Below are 9,347 nucleotides of genomic sequence, written 5' to 3'. Positions count from 1 at the left end.
AAGTGCTGCTTTTCTGTGCACCTTTATGCCTCCACTTTTGTTGAGGTGGATTCGTTCTGAGAGGAGGAGCGTGGTGGGGGCAAGAGGCACAGTGTCACCACACAGACCCTGGGAGCCAGGCGAAAGCAAGCCAGAGGTGAGCAGCCTGCAGACTCATTTATTTCAGTTGGTACAGCAGCTTATATAGCCAAGGCAGCCAATCCGGTCAAGGGGCGGTCTATGCCCTAACCAATCACAGCCTGTTGCCAGGCAGTTTCCATTGCCAGTGGCCATCTTGGCATGGCCTTCTCATTCCACCACACACTTGAATTCTCACATGTGGAAGGGAGAACCCAGAATAAGACCAGCTGGGGACATGCAGCCCACAACAGGAGAATACAAATAGGAGAGAAGGACAAGAACTGAGCGAGGAGGGCAGAGGTGCAGTTAATCAGGACTTGAGTCCATGGGAGGCTGTGAAGAAGATAACGCAATCAGAATCAAGAGTCAGACACTGCGGCATGAACAACAGACGGCAGAGAGCAGGAACGGAGCAGAGTTTGAAAGCTGTGGCAAGTAATAAGGGGGCTCATTAAGAAAGAAGAGGCTTTGAGTAGAGTTTGGAAGACTCAAGAAGGGTAGCTGTTGATTTGGCTGACAGAAATGAAGCATTTTAATATCCCACATACAGAAAACTTTGATTAAATTCTGTTCACTTTGGAGCCTTTGCAACACAGAAAACTACCACCAAAACTACAACTTTTATTTACTATAAAATTCTCAGCTCCTGAAATTGCTGGCCCCTAAATAGAGGAGGTCAGAAAGGGAATCGCATTCATTGAACACCTGCTAGGTGCCAGGCACGCCACTGGGTACGTCGCATATATTTAACAAGACCAGGTAAAAGACCCTTGAAAATGACTCCCAACTGGACAATGCTCAGCAAGAAAGCAGCACTGCTCAAGCGAGCCAGTCCTGTGCAGTGTGGTCTGTCCATGCAGCAGCAGCCCACAGAGCCCTTGAAAATGATGTGAAACCTGCATGCATATGGATATGGATGGCAGCAACAGCACATGGCTGAGTGACTCAGTCCACAGAACGAAAGGATTCCATTTCTATTCAGTATTTCACACACATATTCATCAACAGGCACACACACACACACACACACCTTTACCGTATGTATAGAAAAAGGTTAGAAGATGAAACAGGCATTTAACAGTGGCTACCTCGAGAGCTTACTCATTTTGTTTTGCAATAATTTCTGATTTTCATGTAACAGACACACATTGTGTTATCACAAGGAGGAAAGCAAAAATGCAAATCATTAAGGAGAAGATTAGTCAATGCAATCACTAGTGGCCAATTCATTGTGAAGGAAAGTTAGCACAGCCAGATCAGCGCCCATCACCTAAGACAACAATCAGCTGACTAAGCCAAGCACTTTAGAGGCACTGCTTTGACACTGCATTCCATTTTGACTGTTTTCATAATTTCATGATCACATATTTGTCTTGTGTGCTAAGTACTGTGCTGGATTCATTTGTTCCAACAGAAAACAAAGCAGAGATCCCTCTCCTAAATCCACACACTTCTGTAGATGTGTACAGATATGCTTCCTTATTTAGCCATACACTGAAACACCCGCCACATTAACAAGTCGACTCACATCAAAAACATTCAACATGAAAATAGGAAAAACATTTTCTCACCATGTATTTAATATGCCTACCTTCTTAATCTATCAGGAGATATGTTCTTTTCTCAAATGTGAACTTATTTAATAAAAGTATGAAAATGGTACAAATAAAACCCTAATAAAAACCCTCATAAAGAAAGGTAAACTGAAGTCCCACCTGAGACAACCCCTGTTGACATCTCAGCGACATCCTGTGAGCTGTTTTAAGTACACTGATGACCAATCATTTTCATTCATCTCAGACTGAGAAGTTTCCCCAAACTTGTGAATTCCCAGTGCCCAAATAGGACAGTCCCAGGTAAACTGGGGCCTTGGTCTCCCTGGACGTGGCTGTGGTTTTGTGTTACCCTCTCAATGCTGTCATGGTAGAGAATCTCATTGTACAGATTTGCTGTAACTCGTCTGAACCATTATTAGCACAGATTAAGCTTGTTCATAACTTTAAGCCACTGTGCCTGTTACATACCACCCTTGCACACACAGCTTTGCACACTTGACAGCTACTTGTGTGGGATAAATTTCTGGAAAAGAAGTTGCTGAGTCCAACAGTGTACATTTGGCGTCTCACTACATTCTGTCAAATTTTGCTATTTAATCAATGTATTCATTCACACCTTCGACCAGTGAAGCCAGAGACCAACAGGTTCCCCATCTCCCCATCAAATCTGAGTTTTGGCAATCTTCTTAAACCTATCCCAAATTGATGGGCAATTCACTTCAAATTCTGGAGCATATGAACATTTTATGGACAAAGCCTAATGATTTATTATGAAAATATCACCCCATAATCTATTTTCAAACGTCCTACATTAGTCTTCCATGACAGTAACAAAATGTTTGAAGCTAGGAAACACATAAAGAGAGGTTGGTTTCACTCACGGTTTTGGAGGCTGAAAATGCAAACAGTGCAGTGCCGGCCCTTGTGTGGGCCTCCCCGGATCCATCTCCTCACAGCAGATGGCATTATGAGAGTGGGAGCACCCACAGAAGGGCGAGATCACCTTGCAAGACAGGAAGTCAGAGTGAGGGGAGGGGCTGGCCCTCACTCAACTCACATGAAACTCCCATCACCTCCCAACACTGTCACACTGAGAACAAACCACATCCGAACCCTAGTCCAGGTTTACTGAAACAGCTTACGCAGCACAGGACCTACCTTCTCTAAGATTGCAAGGGGGTGCATTTTACTGTGTATACACAGTTCTGTCATTGCCACCACCTACTTTTAGAACATTCCCGTAACATAAAAAGCAACCTTCTGCCATTTACAGTCTCTCTCCATTCCCAAACCCAGCCACATACAACCACAAATCCCCTCCTCTGACTGCCCACCCCAGAATTGAAACAGCTGACCGCTCAGTGTCCAGTGGTCAACCATTCTGCTTGTCCCAGGATCGAATGGTGCTGAGTGGCACGGAATGTACAGTGCTAACACCAGGGCAGTTCTGGGCAGACTGGCATGAGCTGGTCACTCGACCACAGGGTTTTTATAAAACTAAAATTGCCATTTCCCGTTCCCCTCTCGTGTTTCATCTATCCCGACTAACAGAGTTGCACGATTTCATGAATCGGGCATTTGACCAAAGGCCTCCAGAAAGCAAGGTGTGTGAAACACCCCGATTCGAGGAGAGTCCAGCAATGAAGCCGTCCACAAGGAGCTCCTCCCGACTCTGAAACTGGCCACACCCACTAAGTCCCTGGGACACCTGGGAGCCCTGATCACTGGACGACACTCACACAACACTGATGCCCATCCAGCTGTGATTTGAAACAGGAGTCAGCGTCTCAGCTACCCCAGGAAATAAGAGGTCAGATGGAGACGCAGTGCTGTAACGCAATAGCCAAGCACATAGGATGCTTCACAAGCTGCCGGCATCCTTGCCTTTAACTCTTACCATGCCCCACACGGCAGGTACCATCAGTTCCATTTTACAGATTATAATCTGGACAGATGGAATCACTTGCCCAGGACACAGAGGTAGGGTCAGAGGCAGGATTCAACCCAGGTCCAAACGCCAAAGTCTGAGTGTGTACTGTTAGTCACATGGCCTCGTGGGGCCAGAGAAGGCTTTAAAAATGTCATTAGGGGAAGCTGTTTGGTGTAGCAGATATGACACTGCTTGGGACACATATATTGCATAGAATTCCTGGGTTCAAGTGCCAAGTCTGCTCCTCATTCCAGCTTCCTACTAATGTGCACCCCAGAGAGGAGCTGGTGACAGTTCAAGCACTTGAGTCCCTGCCACCAACTAGGAGATCAAGGTTGAGTTTCTAGATCCTGGCTTTGACCTGGCCCAACCTTGGCTATAGCAGGCACCTGAACCAGTGGATCGAAGTTACAGCTCTCTTTCTCCCTCTCCTCCCCCAACCCTGTCCTTCCGATAGAGTGAAAATACTTTTTTTAAACTTAAAGAATAAGACATTTAGAATGTATAAATAAATATTCTAAGTCTATACCCCTTTCACAACAAACACAGAATCATAAAACTATGATTTTGTATCTGCAAATTTTCTCTCTCCAATGAGAGCATTAAGATGAAATGGGAGAAGAGGAGGTTGGGGCTGAGGGAAATGCAAGTAGTAGCAAAGCCAACATAATCCAGAGTGAAATTGATTTAAAATTTTGTTAGGATTTTTTACGGTTGCATATTTCACACTGACTGCATACCTTTAGTCTTATTTACAGTTTTGATTAAATCTATACTTCAAGCATTTTACATAGTGTACAAAATATAGTTTTATATAAATATTTCTTGGAGAGATCTGTAAAAGTATCTTTTATAATTGATATGACATTTCCAAGTACGGAGTCCATGTGTCATAATCAGAAACATTTCCTAGACTTAATGGTAGAAGACACCTCACACTTATATTTACTCGTTTTTAATTATCTCATTATCTGTAGTTGTGAGTATGTCCGATTTACCTCGACAGGAGACCTGGGGAGTAATATATTTGGAGTTCCTATATAATTTCCATTTATCTTTGCCTAAAACTTTTGTCTTTCTGGGAATAATTGGAGGAGAGAGAGAGAAAATCTCGGCCCTGCTCTCATACCAACAGATACCAATCCTCCTATTCATCAGTCTGCAGCAAAACGGTGCTTGGCCATAAAGCTGAAAAATGCAGCCAGTGTCAGGACTTGCATATTTGAACCCACACCACTGAAAACAAATACATAAAAGTCTAATCCGCCAGACTTAATGTTTCTAGATTTCACTGGTAACTAAGCCATCAAATAGTTGGTGAAAGGCAGTCACTTGAACATAGCTTATGCCTACATTATCTATGTCTGAAAATTGGGAGGTGGGTCTCAGACCATAAACACTGTATGCCCTGGTACTGTAATGATGTTGTCCTTCAAAAGCTTTGTACTGTGCAGAGACTTCCTTCACGGTCCCAGACTGACTGGCTCACCAGGGCTCTGGACCATGACCCTCAAGAGATTGTAGGGAGAAGGGGAACGTCTTGCACCTGATCAAGGCTGCCTTCTCTGGGTTTGAGGGCCTAGCCCTGCGTTGGAGTCAGAGATGGTGCTCACAAGAGCTGGGAGAGATGGAAACAAAGAAGGCTCGCTAGGGCAGCCTAGGTGTACTGAACGGTCTCCCGGCAGAGAAAACCTTGGCCACTCGTCAAGAATGGGCTGTATGTGGCCAACTGTAGCAAGGAATTCCACCACAAATGGCAAGAGTAACAGGTGACAGAGCTCCTTAGGAGTGCAAAGACAGCATCTGATCCATTCTTTCATTTGACAGACATCAGGCAATCCCTGTGCACATGAGAAGGAAGCACATACCGAGAAACAAAGCGGCACCTTCCCTCCCCTGTGACAACACAAGTCAAATGCAGGGAACAAGCAGATGATTACAGCTGGAGACCGTGGGGTCAAATTCCATCAACTGCTTTCAATACTTATTTCAAGTGTTTGCCCCACCTAAATTAACCTCACTCTCTATTGGTGTGTATTCTACAGTTGTTTATCAAGCACCCACCGAGACCAGGGCTCTGGGTGAACACTAGGGAGGAAGAGAACAAGGCAGGCTTACCCCTGTCTTTAGGGAAGCTAAAACAGCATCAGGACCAGGTGTTCCCTAGAGGCTGTAGTGAGTGCTGTGAGGGAGAAGACTGTGCTGCTTATGATGTAGCAGGAGCGCTAGATCTCGACGTGCTGACAGAGGCCGGGGGCGCAAGGAAGTCTTCTCAGAGAAATGATGTCCGAGCTGAGAACCGCAGGAAGAAAAGGAGGAGGGGGCTCCCAGGGAAAGTGCATTGGGTCTTCAAAGCCATGGGCAGAGGGAGCCAGCAGACTTGAGCGAGTGGAAGACGGCTAGCATGGCTGAAGCTCAAACCTCAAAAGAGGGAGCAGAGATTAAAATGAAGTCAGAGAGAGAGGACCCGGACCTGCGGGAAGGAAGGGAATCTTCATCCACAAAGAACTTGGAGGCTCTCAAAGGGAGAGAGGCTGAGTATGGAGGACAAAGTAGTGCCTCTTGTCCCCAAGACGGCCACACCCCAATAGGCAGGAGCTGTGCATCCAGTACCTTAGCTGACAAACGGGGCTTTGCAGGGGTGATCGATCAAGCATCTGCGTTGGGGAGATTAGCTCGGCTTATCCAGGCGGGCCCGAATCATGCAGATCCTCTTATGGGGAGCGGGACAGCAGGAGAGCCAAACACATCTCTGAAGTTGTAGGTCCGAGTTTAGAAATGGCTGTGATGCTGAAAGAAGGGTCTAGAGATAGAGAGACCGCAAGATCTGAAATTGGGACACTGCCGCCTTTGAAGATGGGGAGGATCCAGGTAAACCTAGAAGCTGGAAAAGGCAAGGAAACGGTCTCTCCTGGAACCTCCCGAAGCCACGCAGCCCTGCTGGCACGTGGGCGTTAGGCTTTCCAACCTCCAGACCCAGAAGATAATAAATTTGTACCCTTTAAATCCACCAAGTGCGTGGTCATTTGTCAAGGCAGCAACAGGAAACTAACACTATGGGCAATGACAAATGGTCAGGTGAGTGTTTAGAGAGGATTGTTCTGGCCAGAAGGTTTGCACCAGAAGTACAGCAAGGCTGCTGAAAGGTGAGGTTGAGAGATGATGGCAATTTGAACCAGGACCTCGGTAATGAGTCCTCGAGGTGGACACGGCTGAATGGAGAACCGGAAGTTATTTTTGGTGCAGCGGGGAGTCCTGTTTATTTTAGGGTGTTCCACCGCCTTCCTGAGCTCCATCCCAGTGCAATGACCAGAAACCTGTCCAGAGGATGTCAAACACCCCTGCGGCCCAGAGTCGGGGCTGGAGAGGGGAGAGGAGAGATGATGATCCTGTTCAAAATCTTCTGAATAAGAGAAACCTAGACAAAATGTAGAGATATTTACAAGGTGGAATTGGCTCATTCATTGTTAAACCCTGTGCTTTGGAAAATAAGTATCAATATCAAGGGCCAGCACTGTGGCATAGCAGGTTAAGCTTCCACTTGCAGCACTGGCATCCCATATGGGTGATGGTTCAAGTCCCAGCTGCTCCTCCTCCAATCTGGCTCCCTGCTAACGCACCTGGGAAAGCAGTGGAAGATGGCCCAGATACTTGGGCCCCTGCACCCATGTGGGAGACCTGGGAGAAGCTCCTGGCTTTGGCTGGGCCTGGCCCAGCCCCTGCTGTTGCGGCCATTTAGGGAATGAACCTAAATGAACCCTAGAGGGGGAGAGAGAGAGAGAGAGAACTCTAACCCTGCCTTTCAGATAAATGTTTAAAACTAAATATTATCTTCATAATCAAGTTCTATGAAAATTTTCAATCATTCCCTAAGAGGAAACCAAGAGTTTTCCTCTGCTCTGCCCTGTTCCTTAAGGCTCTTAATCTTTAGCAAAACCAGCTGCCATCATTTCTTCAGCTGCAGACCAGTGCTCTTCAGAGGGTTTTCCTCCCAGGAGCTATTGTGTGCACCTGCCCAGGACTAGAATGAAGACCCCAAACACAGCTCCCACCCCCCTCAAGAAAAGGAATTTCACAGGCTCAGCTCAAGTTATCTTACCTGTTACATATTTTTTTTAATAATGGCACCTCGTCTCATTGCTGCCGGCTCAGCCTGTCTTCTGCTTGGCTCCCAGTTTGGGGCTCAGCTCTCTCCATCTCCGGGAGCCTGGCCCCTCCCCTGCACACCAGGTCTTGAAGCTCCTGGCACAGGAACAGCAGCTGAGGGTGCCTGTGCTTCCTGCTCAGTCCTCTGTAGAGAAGAAGGTGGCAGGTTTCATGTCTCCCAGAGGAGGGGACCCAAGGTGCCTCACACTCAGTCCCCATCGCTGCTCCAGCCTTGACTGGAAGGCACACTCTGATCAAGCAGCCTCACCTGGCTCCCCCAGGTAACTCCCAGCTCCAGCGCTACATTGACTAGATTAGTGAACCCCATTGCTTGCATCTGCCAAACCAGAGGATGTAATCCTTGGGCGTCTGTTGTAAATGAGTTCAAGCCTGGTGAGCACCCCTCCTGGTGCCGGCCAAGAGTACGTACTGGAGAAATGTTAGCGTTCATCTCCCTTCCATCTTCCATGACATGGAAACCGAGAAACCGCAGAGAGCCCACGGGCCTGAGTGTAATTGGAAGACGTGAAACGGAATCCTTAGTTCTAGGATAATGTTAACGTGCTGTGGCAGCCTTTCATTTTAATTGACCTATGGACAAGACTAAATGCAGTCTAACAATAGAAGCAATCTGTACTAAACTAGCCGACCTCAAGTCCTGGGATTCAGAAAAACTGTGCATACAAACACAGGGGTGACCCATGGACCCCATGTCCCCTCCAGCATTTACAGTTCACAAAACACAGGACAGGCAAAGACCCACCCAGGCCGAAAGCCCCACAACCTGCAACAGGAGCTCCCAGTCCCTTTTTGACACCTGGATACTACAAAGCCGTTCACAAGCCAACTTGAAGGACTTCCTCTCTTCTCTTTGTAACTCCTGCGTGGCCCCAGGAGTCACATCGCTCAGGTCTAAATCCTGGTCCAGCATCCCCCAGCCACGCCATCTTATGAAGTTACCCACCATCGTTACTTCCTTCATTCATAAAGTGGAGCCCTTTAAGATACACCTTGGTACTGTAGTCCTGCATCACGAACAGGAGGTTTGAATTAGAAAACATGCCAGCAAGAAGGAATGGTGCTCAGGGGTTAATATAACGCTCCTCTCCCTCCCTCCCTGTCTCCCTCCCTCCACACACACACACACACACCCCATCAGGTGTTAGTGCTAACTCTCCCATCCCTCCCTCCCTCCCTCCCTACACACACACACACACACACACACCATCAGGTGTTAGTGCTAACTCTCCCCTCCCTCCCTCCCTCCACACACACCATCAGGTGTTAGTGCTAACTCTCCCCTCCCTCCCTCCCTCCCTCCTTTCCTCCCTACACACACACACACACACACACACACACCATCAGGTGTTAGTGCTAACTCTCCCCTCCCTCCCTCCATCCCTCCCTCTCTCCCTACACACACACACACACACACACACACACACACTCCATCAGGTATTAGTGCTAACTCTCCTCTCCCTCCCTCCCTCCCTATACACACGCACACTCTCCATCAGGTGTTAGTGCTCTCCTCTCCCTCCCTCCCTCCCTCCCTCCCTCCCTCCACACACACACACACACACACACACACATAC

The 9,347-nt window shown here is 47.5% G+C and overlaps 1 long non-coding RNA gene across 6 annotated transcripts; it reads right to left on the bottom strand.

The window, feature by feature from the left end:
* Window positions 1–2,555: 2,555 nt before the first annotated feature.
* On the bottom strand, window positions 2,556–8,876 carry LOC149123308 (uncharacterized). 6 transcript variants are annotated; one of them, XR_016215731.1, is made up of 5 exons: window positions 8,717–8,876; window positions 7,706–7,897; window positions 6,220–7,024; window positions 5,725–6,079; window positions 2,556–2,679 (listed from the first exon to the last, which is right to left on the bottom strand). It is a non-coding gene; the product is annotated as an uncharacterized LOC149123308 (long non-coding RNA). The 6 variants fall into 6 exon arrangements; XR_016215726.1 differs by having other exon boundaries at window positions 5,725–7,024; XR_016215729.1 differs by having other exon boundaries at window positions 5,725–6,409; window positions 8,717–8,872.
* Window positions 8,877–9,347: the final 471 nt, after the last annotated feature.

Source organism: Oryctolagus cuniculus, chromosome 11, assembly GCF_051225735.1.
Source record: "Oryctolagus cuniculus isolate XC-2025 breed Fujian yellow rabbit chromosome 11, ASM5122573v1, whole genome shotgun sequence".
In the NCBI taxonomy this organism is placed as follows: Eukaryota; Metazoa; Chordata; class Mammalia; order Lagomorpha; family Leporidae; genus Oryctolagus; species Oryctolagus cuniculus.
Note: the sequence above shows the minus strand (reverse complement) of the source record. Positions and strands in the feature narration are given on the sequence as shown.